At 39.9% G+C, this 16,207-nt stretch overlaps 1 long non-coding RNA gene and 1 other non-coding gene across 2 annotated transcripts in view; both read left to right on the forward strand.

Annotated features, from left to right (window-relative positions):
• Nucleotides 1–11,452, forward strand: part of LOC139041830 (uncharacterized) — a 41,364-nt gene extending 29,912 nt beyond the window's left edge. Inside the window, exons 2-3 of the long non-coding RNA XR_011497812.1 lie at nt 9,262–9,369; nt 11,344–11,452. This is a non-coding gene — a long non-coding RNA (uncharacterized lncRNA). The remainder of the gene's footprint in view (nt 1–9,261; nt 9,370–11,343) is intronic.
• On the forward strand, nt 9,834–9,906 carry TRNAK-CUU (transfer RNA lysine (anticodon CUU)). Its single transcript has one exon. It is a non-coding gene; the product is annotated as a tRNA-Lys (tRNA).
• Nucleotides 11,453–16,207: the final 4,755 nt, after the last annotated feature.

The raw sequence follows: 16,207 nt of genomic DNA on the forward strand, positions 1-16,207 counted from the left end.
TAGACAGAGGGGGAAATTGGTTCTGAGAAGTGGGAGTGCTGCTGTAACAAATACCTAAAAATGTGGAAGGAGCTTTGGAACTAGGTAATGGGTAGAGGCTGGAAGAACTCTGAGATGCATGCTGGAAAAAGCCTAAATTGCCATGAGCAGATTTTTAAAGAGATTCTGGTGAGAGCTCAGAAGGAAAAGAGGAGAGCTGCAGAGAAAGCTTCTATCTTCTCAGAGAATATCTAAGCCACCATGAGCAGAATACTGGCAAAAGAATGGACAGTAAAGTGTATTTTGATGACTCCTTAGACAGAAATCAGGAACATGTTATTGGAAATTAGAGGAAAGACAATCTTTGTTATGAAGTGGCAAAGAATTGGGCTGAATTGTGTTCATTTTTTAACGTTTTGTGGAAGGCAGAACTTGCAACTGATGAAATTGAATATTTAGCAAAGGAGATTTCTAAGAAAAGTGTTGAAGGAGCAGCTTGGTTCCTCTTGACTGCTTATAGTAAAATGCAGGAGGACAGAAATGAACTGAAGATGAAATTATTAAGCAAAAAGGAACCAGAACGTAAAGATTTGAAAATTCTCAGCCAGTCCATATTACAAAATATGAGAAAGGTGTTCAGAAGAGAACACTAAGGATGTGGTGGATCAACCATTTGGTAAAGAGATTAGTATGAGTGTTAACCATGGATTTAATCAACCATCTCAATAGAAGCCAAGAATAGAGATGGGATTATACCAGCAGGAACACTGCCAGCTGGATGGAACTCAGGGTGATGGTGTAGACCCTGTGTGTGGAGCACTTGCCTTTTTGATGGTGAGGAAGAGAATGTAGTAAAGCATAAGCTGGTTCTTAAAGCTTCTACCTGAAGGTAACACATACCACTTTAACTCACATTTCTTTGGTCAATCTAGTCTCCTGAATGAGCCTGACTTTAATGACTAACAGGAAACAGAGAAAAAAGGACAACAGAAGACTGCTGGGCTTCATAGACCCTGCAGAACTGGACCAGAGAACTACTGGGCTGTGAGCTTCTTTGATTTTTCAAGATGAGGGAAGGAGGACCCCAAGGGTGATTCAGGGATGGTCAGGGCTGCCTTTCCCACCCCAGAGTGTGGTGACTGGGGAGTGGGGGGAAGCTGTGGGAGCTGAGCCAGCCAGCGGAGCCCTTGGGGAGCAATACCCACCTGGACAAAGAACAGCATGAATTTTTGAGATTTGACCAGTTTTTACCTTTTAAACTACAATTTACAATCACCTTCACCTTGTGCTTATCCCCCAAATCCATTTCCAATGGAAGTTTCAGTACGGATATAGAAGCCACTGGCTTTCTGCAATAATTGGCATTTTGATGTGTGGTAGATTGGTTGTACAAATGACCACCATTATTCATCCTCTCTGGATCCATGCCCTTTGCAGTGTGACTTTGCAACTCCTCACATCAAGAGACGGAGTCTATTTCCTTATCTCTTCAAATTGGGTAGGTCTTGTGCCTTGCTTTGGCATGATAGTGTGGTGAAATTACGCCAATTTCAAGCATAGGCCTCAAGGGTTCTTGAATTCTTTGACTTTTCCTCTTGGTCCCCTACCACCACCATGTGAGCAAACTCAGGCCAGCTTGTTGGATGATGAGAGACATTATCACTGACACATAGTAGGTGCTCATTAAAAAGTGTTTATAAATAAATTAATTCTGGCATTCTGCGGGATTTTGTCTTTGTCCATTTATCATCTCTCTGGGTGTGGTAGATTATAAACTTTGGCTTCATCAATATCTTCTTCTCCATCAATCCCTGGAAGAGGATTACACTTCCCCCATTCATTAAAGTCAGGCTCAGCCATGAGACTTGAATGACCAAAGAAATATGAGTTGAACTTGTATGAGTTACTTTCAGGTAGAAGCTTTCAGAACAAGCTTTTGCTTTACTACATTCTCTTCCTCACCATTGAAACAGGAAAGTGCTCCACATAGGGTCTGCTCCATCACCCTGAGTTCCAGAAGAACTGAAGATGAAACACAGTTGAGTTGCAACCAACCCTGGATGGACATGTTGCATGAGCAAGAAGAAAACATTTGTCATTATAAGCTACTGAGATTTTGGAGTTATTTGTTACTGCAGCTTAATCTAACCTATACGAGTGATCACATACATATTTCTAGTACCACTTATATACTGATGAGAGTCAACAGTACATTGCTACCCTCATATGTTGCTGGTGGGAATGTAAAATGATGCAGTCACTTAGTGAAGCAATTTGGCTTCACTTAGTTTCTTAAAAAGTCAAACATACATCTATTATACAACCCATCAATTCTACTCCTACACATTTACCTAAGCCAAATGAAAACGTTCACACAAAAATCTTTTGCAAATATTCTTAACAAACAAATAGTCAAATGTCCAACAACATGTGAATGGACCAACAAAATGAGTATATCCATAGAATGGAATACTACTCAGCAATGAAAAAAGTGAATTGCTGAAACATAAAACAACGTGGATGAATCACAAAATCATTTTACTAAGTGAAAGAAACCAGGCATAAAAGTATACATCTTACATGATTCCATTTACATGATATTTCTAAAACTATAGAGACAGAATGCAGATCAGTGTCTGCAAAAGGCTGGAGGTGGGAGTGTTCTAAAACTGGAATGTGACAATGATTGCAGAGCTGCAAAGTTACTCAAAATCATTGAACTATACATTTACAACGAGTGAATTTATAGTTTATAAATTCTACCTCAATAAAACTGAAAAAATATATCTAGATCTAATTTTTCCCTGAGTTATAAATACATATCTAACTAACTGCTAGATATTTCTGCCTAGATAGCCCACAAACACTTCAAGATTATACAAACTTAAATTATGTATTTTCTTTATGCATCACCCCAAATTTTGTTTCTGAACTGATATTACCTATGTTACCTATAGTATTGCCAAACAGAAAGTTGTTCAAGCCAAAATATTTGATTCTCTCTAGACAACTTATTTCTTTTGACCTCTCTATCCAAGTTGTCAACAGGCATTGCTGATTCTATCTTCTGAATTTCTCTTCAGCTCCTCTTATTCCTCACTTTCATTTGCCTACCTGCTTACTTTTTTCTCATCCATGGCATTACTGTACATGCTCCTAATTCTAACGTTGCGATATTTGGAAAAATTAATTTTTAAGGTCTGCTGAGTGACCAGCGACTAAAGATGCTTTATAACAATGGCACAAATATGTCCATAATATAAATTGTCTTGTTTACTTTATAAATAGATAGTGACATGCCCCCCCATCACTGAACAGAAAATCCATAGGATACATTCTAAATTATTCAATATAATTAACGACTTAAAATACTCAGCAAATAGTTAATTCTACAGTAATAGTCGTTCTTTGTATTCTCAAGTGCCGAAAAAGCTCAGCTGGTCTGAAAGAGATGTACAGAATGGAATGTAAAGCTTCTGGGTTTCCAGGTCTCGGAGTCAAGTTGACCTTAACATTTAACTTGAATTTCAATGTACTACTCTGAGATGGGGATGAACAGCCCACAGCCCTTGGACCACTCTCTCTAGGCAGCCTAACTTCAAAATATGGTTTTGAGCTACTTTCAAAGGCGGTCTTTCAATTCACTTAAAGCATTGAGTTTAGAGTGGAAAATGCCTTGAGAACAAGCTCCTGAATAGAGATTGCCTTTAGACAGTGAGCATATGGCCCAGGTCTGGGGGAGGGGCTGCTGCTTCCTGGGAGGGATAAGGATGCCCTCTCCCTAGGACTGAGGTAGATCTGCCTCTGGGTCAGGGCCTCCAGAGCACTGAGCAACTGTGTATCTGAAAATATGCTGGGCTTGGCTTGGTGACACTGGATTTTGTTAATGAAATACGGTTCTTAGTTTTTCTGTTATACTGTGCTATTTTCAAGGGCTGAAATATCTATATGTGTGTATGTTTTACAACTTTTTTTTGGCATTTTAAAAAATTCTAGAGTGTGAATCATTTACATCTTGAGACCTACTCAGGGTTATCTGCTGAATTAAGATTTTATTTTTAATTTATATGCCCTCACCTAAAAATGATTCTGACTACATTCCTCACTTGTTAAAAAATGCTTAGAGGGGAAGGAAAAAAAAAGGCTTTAGGAAGGATCTCAAGTTATTAGGGAAGCTGAGCATCTTTTCTTATGTTTATTGGTCATTTGATCCAATTTGAACTTTCATTTCTTGTTGAGGTTTCAGATAGAATGTTCTTAGAACATGGAGCTGGGGAAACCACTAAGGAAAAATGAAGAGGCTGTACCTTGAAAATATTAGGGGCCAGCCAGGTGGCGCAAGGGTTAAGTTCTCAAGTTCCACTTCTTGGAGGCCTGGGGTTCACCGGTTTGGATCCCGGGTGCAGACCTGGCACCGCTTGGCAAAAGCCGTGCTGTGGTAGGCGTCCCACATATAAAGTAGAGGAAGATGGGCATGAATGTTAGCTCAGGGCCAGTCTCCCTCAGCAAAAGGAGGAGGATTGGCAGTAGTTAGCTCAGGGCTAATCTTCCTCAAAAAAAAAAAAAAAAAAAGAATATGGAGCTGGGGAAACCACTAAGGAAAAATGAAGAGTCTGTACCTTGAAAACATTAAAAGAGGAGAAAGGGTGGGAAATATTCCCAGGCCTAGTGCCCACCTCTTCTTCTGGAGCCACCACCACATCCTAAGGGCTAGATTCTGGCTGCTCCCCTCCTCTTTTTCTCCCATAGAGCCTGATTCCTTCTCTCTTAGGATAATTTGTTTTAATCAGGACTTTCTTCCCCAATCATCCACCCAGAGAGACTTCATCATAGTGAATAGAAGAAACTCAGGCCTAGACCCTGGCCATCTTTTGAGTAGAGCAGAATCTGAGTGCTAAGGGTAGACCATGACTCTTATTTTAATAAAATTTAAGTAAATTTCATGCAATAAAAAAACCCAAAATTGAGGAAGTGTTCTCATTTTCCTTTGGAATGGCAATCACTCTGTTAAAGAACAAAAATTCAAGTAAATTTAAAGATCTAATTGGGTTTATTCAGCAATTCAGGAATCGGACAACATACCATTTAGCAAATAGATGGGAGCTCCAAGAAGCTGTACAAAATGGAAGTTTTTATAGGCAGAAAGAGAGTGGGACAAAGAAATTTGAAAAGCAGATTATTTCAGGCAAGGTCACCTTCCCTTAGGGGAAGACAGGGGGTCTTATGAGGCAGATTATCTCACCAGTGTTGATCAGGAAATTCCAGACTGATTGGTTTAAAGCTTTCACTCCTGGGAGAGGGTGAAACTGCCATTAGGTTAGGCATTAGGTCTTGGTGGGGCTTAGCATAAGTGACTCCATTTGGGGTCAGTTGTTTCTTTCTAACACTCTCTAAGGTGCATATGTTACCCTACCCCAGCTGACCAGTTAATCAGGAGATCCTACAATCAGGTGGGGGGTGATGGGAGAAGATGGTAGGTTTTATTCAGCTCTCAGCACAGTGACTGGATCCCAAGGGCAATGTTGCATTGGAGGCCAATTGTGTACCCACTCTGTGCCTCATTTCTCCCATCTTAAAGTATGGATAGAAGTAAGTGGTATCTTCAAGAGAGATAGAAATAATAATACAGGTCTTATGGAATTGTTTGAAAATGAAATGAAAAAATGTATAAACACTAAAGCTATATACATAAAAAGGCTGACAGATTAGAAAGTTCCTCCATGTTTTTTCCTCTCAAATATTCCCACACTGAAATATCTTAGTGGGAAAAAAAAAATGGTGCCATATTTTTTATTAACATTTTTCTTCTTAGTAACATAGATTTTCTAAGTTTGAAAAATATTTTTATATATCAAATAAACTTCAGTAAGGCAACTCCTAACTTATTAACAAAATTCCTAACTTCATTCATTCATGCAAAAAGTTCATATTCGTTGAACTTCTGCCATGTGCCAAGAATAATACCAGGGGCTTAGGATAAAGTGGTTAGAAAAAAATAGTTGTTGTTGTTGTTTCTTCCTCAGACAGTCCCTAAACTGTTTACAGCCTAGCAGAGGGATACAGGTGTTAATAAAAGAACATCAAAAAAAAGTGTAAAATAAAGTCTTATTAGAGCCTACAAGAAAGAGATTTAGTCTGATCAGGGAAAAAGTCCTTGGTGAAGTGAAATCTTTGATCTGAGATTTGTAGGGTAAGTAGGATGTTAACCAGATCAAATGAAGAAGGGAAGAATTTTCCATGCAAAGAAAGCAGCGCTGGACAGTACTCTGTTGAAAAGGGTCTGAGCATGTCTAAGGGACAGGTAAATGAGTCAGGAGTGGGGAAAGTCAGGACCAAAGGGTATGGGATGAAGCTGGAAAGGGAGGTAGGGATTTTTTTTCCTTAGAGCAATAGAAAGCCATTGAGTTTAAACAGGGAGATGATATGATTGAATCTGTGTTTTGAAAAGAAAGGCTAGACGACACAATACAAGAAAAAAATGTATAAAATTTGAAAAGAAAGAGAAAAAATTGGCATTAGTTACTGGTGATAACATAAAGACTACTTAAAAACCCAAGAGAATCAGTAGACCAAGTATTAAATAAGAGAGTTCAGAAAGTGTGCCAAGTCAGGATCAAGAGACAAAGATCAATAGCTTTCCTCCATAACAGCAATAACAAACTAATAATAGAAAAGAAAATATAATTTAAAATCACTTCAAAAACGACAAACTATTAGGAACTTATTAAAGAATGTTGCTATTAAAATGTAAGCTTCTGCTTCAACAGTACGTCTTGTTTGCTCTGTCTCTCAGTGCCCAGCACACTGCATGGGACATAACAGATGGTCAATAAATATTTGTTGAATGATTGAAAGAATAAATGCACAAAGCTTCATGGAGAAGATTGCATTACTCTATGAAAGAACACAAAAAATCTGAATCAGTATAAATATATAGCTTGCTCAGGGATGTACACTATTAAGTGTGTGTGATTAATATTGAAAAACTGTCAGTTATCCTTCGATAATTTTATAAATTTAACCAAAAATAATGAAAAATTAGCAGTCTTTTGGAGGAACTTGGAAAACCTTGAATTATGCGTCTAAATAACATGCTGACTCTGCTTTTGCTCGATAATCAACTTTATCAAGACAGTGGCTGTGGACTCCCTGCTCTGCGTGATTAGCATTCAACTCACCATATTTGATGTTCCTTTCTTTCTCCCACTACAAATTTTATTATTTACCGTAACTTTAAACAATATATTTTTACTTCCACTTTTTGTTGCTCCAACTTGATCACTGCAGACCCTCATTTCTGTAAGGGGACACTAGGCCCTTCTAGTTTCTACCTTCCCTCCCCTTCATATGCTTTTCCCACTGTATCTCAGCTATAACGACTGCAGCACTGTTACATTTAATTCTGTTTTATAATCAAAGTCAGTCTTCTATGCTTTCTCTAAAGGTTTATTTAAATAAATTATAATCAGTTCATAGAATGGTGCCTGGAATAGAACTCATGAGTGAGTAAAAGCAAAAATCCAGGGCCAGCCCTGGTGGCCTAGTGGTTAAGTTCAGTGCACTCCACTTCAGTGGCCTGGGTTCGCTTCCCGGCGTGGACCCACACAGCTCTGTTAGCAGCCTTGCTGTGCTGGTGGCCCACGTACTAACAAATAGAGGAAAATTGGCACAGATGTTAGCTCAGGGTGACACTTCCTCAGCAAAAAAAATAAATAAAATTGAAAATGTTTGCTTTTTTTTTTTTTTTTTGAGGAAGATTAGCCCTGAGCTAACTACTGCCAATCCTCCTCCTTTTGCTGAGGAAGACTGGCCCTGAGCTAACTTCCGTGCCCACTTCCTCTACTTTATATGTGGGACGCCTACCACAGCATGAATTTTGCCAAGCGGTGCCGTGTCCTTACCTGGGATCCGAACCGGTGAACCCCGGGCCGCTGAGAAGCACAACATGAGAACTTAACTGCTGCACCACCAGGCCGGCCCCCCAATTTTTTCTTACTTCAAACAATTGTGTAATCTCATAACCATGTTTTCTTTTCTTGTACATCTTTTTACTTTTTCCCCCCTGAAATCTACTCATCATTTTTTTTTAAAGATTTTATTTTTTTCCTTTTTCTCCCCAAAGTCCCCCAGTACATAGTTGTGGGCCCTTCTAGTTGTGGCATGTGGGATGCTGCCTCTGCGTGGTTTGATGAGCAGTGCCATGTCCGCACCTAGGATTTGAACCAACGAAACACTGGGCCTTCTGCAGTGGAGCACACAAACTTAACCACTCGGCCACGGGGCCAGCCCTACTCATCATTTTTATTGTTGATTAAAAACTTAAGTCTTTGCCATGTCCTCAAGTTTCTATAGTCTCTCAATCATAGTGTTCATTGCACGGAATCTCTCTTTTTTGGGAAAACTCTCTTTCTCGGACCTCTTGGTTACAATCTATGGAGGCTGCCCTCAAACCCTGAGGTTGTCCTGGGGTTTGCTGCTTCCTCAGATGAGTCTACCATCTCCTGAATTGCTTGATTTTTCTCCCTTGTTTTGTTAAAAGTATAACGTCAAGAATGGGTGTATGGGAGTTAAACTTTGTGAATTCTCATGTGTAAGAAAATATTTAATCTGCCTATTGGCAAAGCTGGCTCAGTTGGAATCTTGAAATCTGGCCAATTAGATAAGTATTTCTTCTTTTTTTTTTAGTGAGATTAACCCTGAGCTAACATCTGCTGCCAATCCTCTTTTTGCTGAGGACGACTGGCCCTGAGCTAACATCTGTATCCATCTTCCTCTTCTTTATATGTGGGATGCTGCCACAGTGTGGCTTGACAAGAAGTGCATAAGTCCTCACCTGGGACCCGAACCGGTGAACCCTGGTCCACTGGAGCGGAACGCACAAACTCAACGACTGCACCACCAGACCAGCCCCTAGATAGGTATTTCTATAGTGGAGGAGTATGGGAGTAGGAGAGTTGGTGGTGTGGGTGTGTAAAGGAGAAGCCTGGAGATAGAGGAGAGTCCTCTTAGATGTCAATAATCATAAATTCTTGGTGTTAAGTACTGTATCTGTTCATCATTCTATCCCTCACAGTGCCTTATATAGTGGACACTCAATTATATCATTGCTCCTTAAAGTTGATGGCCAAGCTGGCAACAAATTTGCATACCTGCACTTCTGCCATTGTTTTATTTCTATTCCTATGATGTATTTATTTGAGTAGTAACTCCTGAAAAAAAAAAAGGAGAATTCTGGAAAATAAACTTCCCCCATGATTTTTCTCTTGACTTACTTGCTTCTAGGCACTCATACATGATGTCTGCGTTCACTAGGAGCCAACTCCTTAACAATCCAAGTCAATCCCGACTTTTCCCCTTCGCCTGCTGTCCCGCGTTCTCTCAGTCTCTCAGGTGAGCCACGTCTTACTCAGTCACATCCTATCCTTGTGTCTTGGATTCAATGCAGGTGTTGTTTTCTCTCTGCTACAATTTTGTCTCTTCTGTTCCAGCAGGGTGTCTAGTGACTAATTTGGGCAACCTCCCTTTTGGCCATATTGAGCTCTCCTCTTTTGGGGTGACATCCTGGCTTTTATACCATTCTTCCTAGGATATGACATAAAACTGAGCTAAAGTCATTATGGAATCATAATGTTCAACTGATAGCCATGGTTATCAGCACGGTTTGAAGCAGCTCAGTTAATATTCTTGCACACCAAGTAGAATATATATGTGTGTGTCTTTGTTTTTTTTTAATTTCCGGTGCTGGAAATGTCACTTGCCCGGGATCCCAGGGGCATCCCTACCAATTTTAAGAAAGAAAATTTTGGAGAATTCCAACCAGACCATGGAGTGCTTCAAACAAATGTCTTGTATCTGCCCAGCTAGCTCAGTTGGTAGAGCATGAGACTCTTAATCTCAGGGTTGTGGGTTCGATCCCCACGTTGGGCGTGACTTTTGTTCAGATCCTCTTACACGCAGCAGAGGTGACTGGGTCCATACAAACAAAGGAGAATCTGTTTCTGGTCCAGGGAGCCCTTCACACCGGAGCTGGCCTGGAATCTCACCACAGCAACTTGCTTTTGTCTCATTAATGTCTTATCATATATATTTTGTTATCAAAAAAATTGAAATTTGCGTGAAAGTTCCAGATACAGTACAGAGAGTAGTCGGGAGCCTCTCTCAGTGGTTCTCCTTCTAGGGACTTCCTTGAAATTCCCACGATCCGGGCAGGCGCTAACCAGGTCAAGAATATCCCCTAACATAGGACTGGAACCCAATAATTTAGCACTAAGGGCTGAACAAGAGCGACAATAGACAACTTGGAAGTGGATTTTCAGCTAAAGGTGGAATCACACTAACTCTGGCCTGACTGGGGACCTACGCGGAGTCCCATCTGTGTCCATGGATGCTCCCCCCAACCCCGCAACCCCGCCAGAAGCATCGCCTCCTCCAACAACTCTGCGTCCTCACCTGTGCCCACCATAGCTTTCCTCCCTCGTAGGACAGAGACACGACAGGAAGGGAGCCCCTCATTGGGCCGTCCACCCCTGTCGCAGCCCCTCTCCCCTTTCTAAAGTAGAAAGAAAGCTGGAACTCATGGGATTCTGTCAGCAGGGTTTAGATGTCTCTGCTTCCCTGAGAAGTAAGCAATGAGGGAAGTGTGGGTTCCTTTCTGGGGATGGCGTGGGTGAGGCAGAAGGGTTGGTTAGCAACGCTGGCCCTGAGACCCTGCATCAGTGAGTCATGAGGTCAGGTAGTCTGAGTTTCCAGGGGGCCATTCCTTTGGGTGCCCCTGCAGCTCTGGCACCCAGCTGCTCTGGATCTTGGCTCCATGCTGGAAAACTGAGGCTTCCCCATTTTGGGGTGTGGAAGGGGAGGGTTGGGGAGTGGGGAGGCACATTCAGGTCCCTCTTGGTGCCTGGGCAGAACTCCTACTCACCCAAAAGAGACTGTATTTGTCAGCGTTATCCAGAGAAACAGAAAATATGGAGGGAGAGAGATTTTAAGGAATTGGCTCACACAATTGTGGTTGCTGGAAAGTGAGAGCAGGTTGGATCTTCCAGCAAGAGTCCATCTTGATGTTGTAGTCTTGACTCCAAGGGCAATCAGAGGTGGAATTCCTTCCTCTTCTAAATCTTTTACTTTTTACTCTGAAAGTAAACATCATTTTAAAAGATTCCAGCAAAGACTCAGATGCAAGCCTGTTTTATTCTCTACTAAACTTGTATAAACCCTATCTCATTCATCTTTTGTAAAGGCCTGATTGTAAGAGATTTAATGTGACGTTTAAAATTTTATTGAACATGCCAGAAATTGTTTTTAGAGTTCTTTTATTCCTTTTCCATTGTAATTGACTCTTAAACGAGTTTTTGGTTTTGTTTCCAGAAACATGGTGGAACTCAAAAGTTGTGGTGTATCATGGATGGCAAATTCTTTCCAAGGAAAGCATGAATCTAACAAGGCTGAAGGTACACCCTGCATTTGCTTGTCCCAAAAATGTACTGGGCATCTGGTGTCCTCTTTATGAGAAGAAAAGAGCTTTCTTTGAAAAGATGACATATAATGATCAACAACAGCAGATTTCTCGTAGAAATTTGCTTTTGAACAAAATTAGTTTACTCTCTAATTTGCACAATTGGATTTATTTCTACTTTTACAGAAGTGATGATTTTTGCCCCCAAATGTAATATAGGCACAATTTTGAAAAGTTTTTAAAAACTTTGTTATGAAATTTTTAAGGCAAACAAGTAAAGATGTAAAAAATGAAATTTTGTCTTTTGCCTGTGTTGGAGAGGAAGACATTTCCTCTGCTCACTCTAGGTCCTTCTGGCTGGGCTATGAATTAAATTCACATGAGACAGAATAACAGGAGAAAATTAAACAAAGCTTTATAACATGTATGCACAGGACAGACTCAGGAAAACTGAGCAACTCACCAAAATGGCAGAAACTCTCACCTTAAATACCATCCTCAGCTAAAGACAGAGGAAGATTCTGGGGGCGGGGGGGCGGGGGTCAGTTATGGGAGATTGCCAGAAAAGTACAGTAAACAAGAGTAAGGTTATTATGTAGATTTAAGTCATTGCCTTCCACATTGCTAAGAGTTTCTAGAGATAAGGTCATCCTTCCTTCTCCTTGGTACAGAGAGGGAGACATCTTTACAGATGGAGATTTCCTTTAAAAATGTAAATGTCTCTAACAAAGGGTAACTTTTACTTTTCAGAGTTTTTCTCATGTGTGCAGTTTTTAAAAGTAACCAGCCCAAAATAATCCTCATGCCAGAGACATATCTTCGGGTGGCCAATTCCAATCTCCCACACATGTGTTTGCAAAAGTTGCTGGACTCAATTCCAACGTCTGTGTGTGTGTGTTTATGGAGGCTTCACCACACCAATGAACAATTCTCAGAGGCCAGCAGGATGCCTGTGTGGGGGATTGGAATTGGCCACCCCAAGATATGTCTCTTTGGCATGAGGATTATTTTGGGCTGGTTACTTTTAAAAACTGCACACATGAGAAAAACTCTGAAAAGTAAAATTTACCCTTTGTTAGAGACATTTACATTTGTAAGAGAAATCTCCATCTGTAAAGGTGTCTCTCTCTCTGCACCAGGAAGAAGGGGGGATGACCTCATCTCTAAACACTCTTATCAATGTGGAAGGCAAAGACGTAAATCTACATAATAATCTTACTCTTGTTTACTGTACTTTTCTGGTAATTTCCCATAACTGACTCCCTCCACCATGCACATCCTCCTTTGTAGCTAAAGATGGTATTTAAGATGAGAACCTCTGCCATTTTGGCGAGTTGCTCAGTTTTCCTGAGTTTCTCCCATGTATACCTGTTATAAAGCTTTGTTTAATTTTCTCCTGTTATTCTGTCTCATGTGAATTTAATTCACAGCCCAGTCAGAAGGATCTGGAGTGGGTAGAGGAAATGTCTTCCTTCCCTATATCTGAGAATTCAGTTGAGTTCTGACATAATCTATCTGGAGATGGAAGGAGATTCCACAGGTAAAGAGCTCAGTCCCACAAGATCTCTCTGTACTTCAGAGATCAGTTGCAAGCACAGGTGTTATCTGTGCTTCTGACTGACTGACTTGAAGTCAAAGATTCCCATAACCCCCTTCTTGGGTTTGATTAATTTGCTAGAATTACTTACAGAACTCACTATAATACTGATTTATTACAAAGGATATTAAAGGCTATGGAACAACAGCCAGATGAGGAGATACATAAGGTGAGGTACCAAACAAAGGAGCTTCTGTCCTTGTGGAGCTTGGGGCCTGCACGGTAGCACCTGGGAGTATTCTGGCTCCCCAAAGTGGAAGTTCTCCAAAAAGGAGCCTGAGAACTCTTTTTGGGTTTTTATGGAGGCTTCATGAGGTAGTCATAATTGACTAAGTCATTGGCCATTGGCAATTGATTGTACCTCAAGTCCCCCTCCCCTCTCTGGAAATTAGGGGTGGGACTGAAAGTTCTTATCCTGTGATCACATGGGTGCATCTGCTGAGAACCAGCCCTCACCCTTGGGTGGGTTCCAAAAGTCACATTCATTGACATAACCAAATACCCATTTCACCTTTATGGCCCTGAAGCATTTTCAGAAACTGAGAACAGGAGGCCAAATATTATAACAAAAGATGTTCCCATTGCTGTTATTGCTCAGGAAATTCCAAGGATTTTGGAAACTGTGACCCAGAGACTGTGAAGGAAGACCAAATATATGTGAGAATTACATTTTGGTCATCTGAATGACCAAGTATATATATATTTCTTAAAAATCACAATATCTCAGTATTCCACTAAGAATGTGCAGCAAAACTATTGCCTTTAAAGTCATTTGGTTCAAATCTTCCTTCATGTGCTTTTTGTCGCTAACTTAACACAGGTTTTCTCGTTTTAACAACTGTAAAACAATTGTTTGTTTTCATTTTTATTGGACTACTTTTTCTTTATTTAATTCAACTTTTTGAATATGTAAATCATTTTCATGATTCCAAAGTCAAACTATACAAGGTACACTGAAGGAAACCTTAATTGTATCCTTCTCTCCTCCATGTCTCTTCCTATAAGTTGTCATTTCCTTTTTAGTTTTTCATTTATCCTTCTAACATTTTCTTGTTGCAAATATAAGAAAATGCACAGATCTATTTGAATTCCCCTCCTCTTTTACACAAAGGAGTAGTACACTTCGTTATCTACTTTGCTTTTTTCACTCAACAGCATGTCTTGACAATCATTTCAGGTCAAATCACTTCCTCCTATTTATGGCTGTATAGTCCTTCATTTTAAGGACATACCTTATTCAGATAGTCCCCTATTTATAGCCAATTTGTTATTTCCAATATTTTGCTATTAATATGAGATAATAAATAACTTGATGCACATGAAACTTTGCATATTTTCTGATTAAGTAAAGAGAGTAGCAAGAGGTGCTACTGCCTACTGTTTGCTGAGTTATATTTGAAGGGTTTCAAAGGAATGTTGATTTTAGACAAGGGATTTTCACTTTCATCTAATGTCTTTGGTGTTGTCTTTTTCTCATTCATTACAACTCCTGTCATCCAGATAATAGACCAAAAGGAATCTAAGGGAATTTTCAAATATAGTTTTGATTAAGTGATTTTGCCGTACTTGCTGACTTTAGAGTCACCCTTGCTCTCATCCCAAAAAGAAATCACCATAATGCATTAGTGGGAAATAGGTTGAGGATCAAGAAAGCCTGGTTGTTTGTTCTCTGTGCTTCAGGGTTTCCTCTCTTCTTTCTGCCATTCTGAAATTTGGATGGCCTGGTCATTTGGGAGTGACCAGTCCCAGAGGAAAATTTATAGACCCCCAAGCTTACCAGAGGATACTAATGTGCCCAGAAAGTAAATTTAGCCCTTTATGATGAGAGATATGATTGCTACTGCTGCTGCTAATATTGATTTAGGCCAATCAGTGCATTATCTTTCCCGTACAGAAGACTATTTGGTAAGTTGCATTTAAATCAGAAAGCAGCTAAGTGAAGTTGCAGTCTCAGAGCTGCAGGAAAAGACCACAGAGATACATGCCCCTTAACAAAACCAAACCCTGTCTAAGAGAGACCACCTTCTTGAACCTGTAGACAGAATGCCCTCATCTCTCTCTAAACCCTTTGCTTATGGTACAATTTCCCATTAACTTCTGGCAACATCAAAGATTCCATAAATTTATTCTTGAATGCCTTAAAGGCTTGAGGCAAAGTGGTTGAGTGAAACAGAGCTATAAAATCTCAATCAAATAAAATAATTCACTATTAGAAGATGAGGTCCTTTCAGCAAACACCATTTATTTTGTGTAGCAGCGATAGGCAAGAAGTAAACCCAGAATTTTGCAATTCCAGAACTACCTGCAAGGAAAACCAAGGAAAATACTATGATTAAGGGAGGAAGTTTAAAGAATGAAAAAAAAATCTTAATTTGACCCATGGAGGTTTGTTTGAGACTGGGAAGAAATCATTCAGAGGAATCTGAAATAAAATTGCAGTAAATAATTTATGCCTTCAGTGAAGAATTTCCCTTTATCCTAAATATTTGCTTTCATTTTTAATGACTCATCCTTATTTATGATTATAACTGCAAAGCATCTATTTTGAGTAAAGCTAGAAAGACATTTATTTGATTCATTCTTTTATGCTTTTTTTCTTTCCTTCTTCCTTTCTTTATTCCTTCTTTGCATGTTGAGTGGTTACCATGTGCCATGCACTGTGCTAGGTACTGGATTTCTTTGGGTCCTGCCTCTTCCAGGAAATATTCTGGTCTTCATTAACAATAATTGGGCTGGCCTGGTGGTGTAGTGGTTAAGTTTGCGAGCTCGGCTTCAGTGGCCCAGGGTTCACAGGCCCGGATCCCGGGCATGGACCCAGCACTGCTCCTTAAGCCACGCTGGGGTGGCATCCTACATAAAATAGAGGAAGATTGGCATAGATGTTAGCAACAATCTTCCTCAAGCAAAAAGAGGAAGATTGGCAACAGACGTTAGCTCAGGGCCAATCTTCCTCACCAAAACAAAGAGAAACTATCATTGTCTAAATCTTGTCACAAGGGTATGTACAAGGTATAATGCTAAATACATGCAGCACATAATTATTTTATATATTTAACAAATTTTAAACACATGTACTGTCTATATATGTGTCAGAAGGATTCCAATATTAAATGTAAAGAAGATGAATCTTTGCTGTTAATGAGCATGGATATGAGCACTTTTGAAAATGATATTATTGG

Source organism: Equus asinus, chromosome 24, assembly GCF_041296235.1.
Source record: "Equus asinus isolate D_3611 breed Donkey chromosome 24, EquAss-T2T_v2, whole genome shotgun sequence".
Taxonomy (NCBI): Eukaryota; Metazoa; Chordata; class Mammalia; order Perissodactyla; family Equidae; genus Equus; species Equus asinus.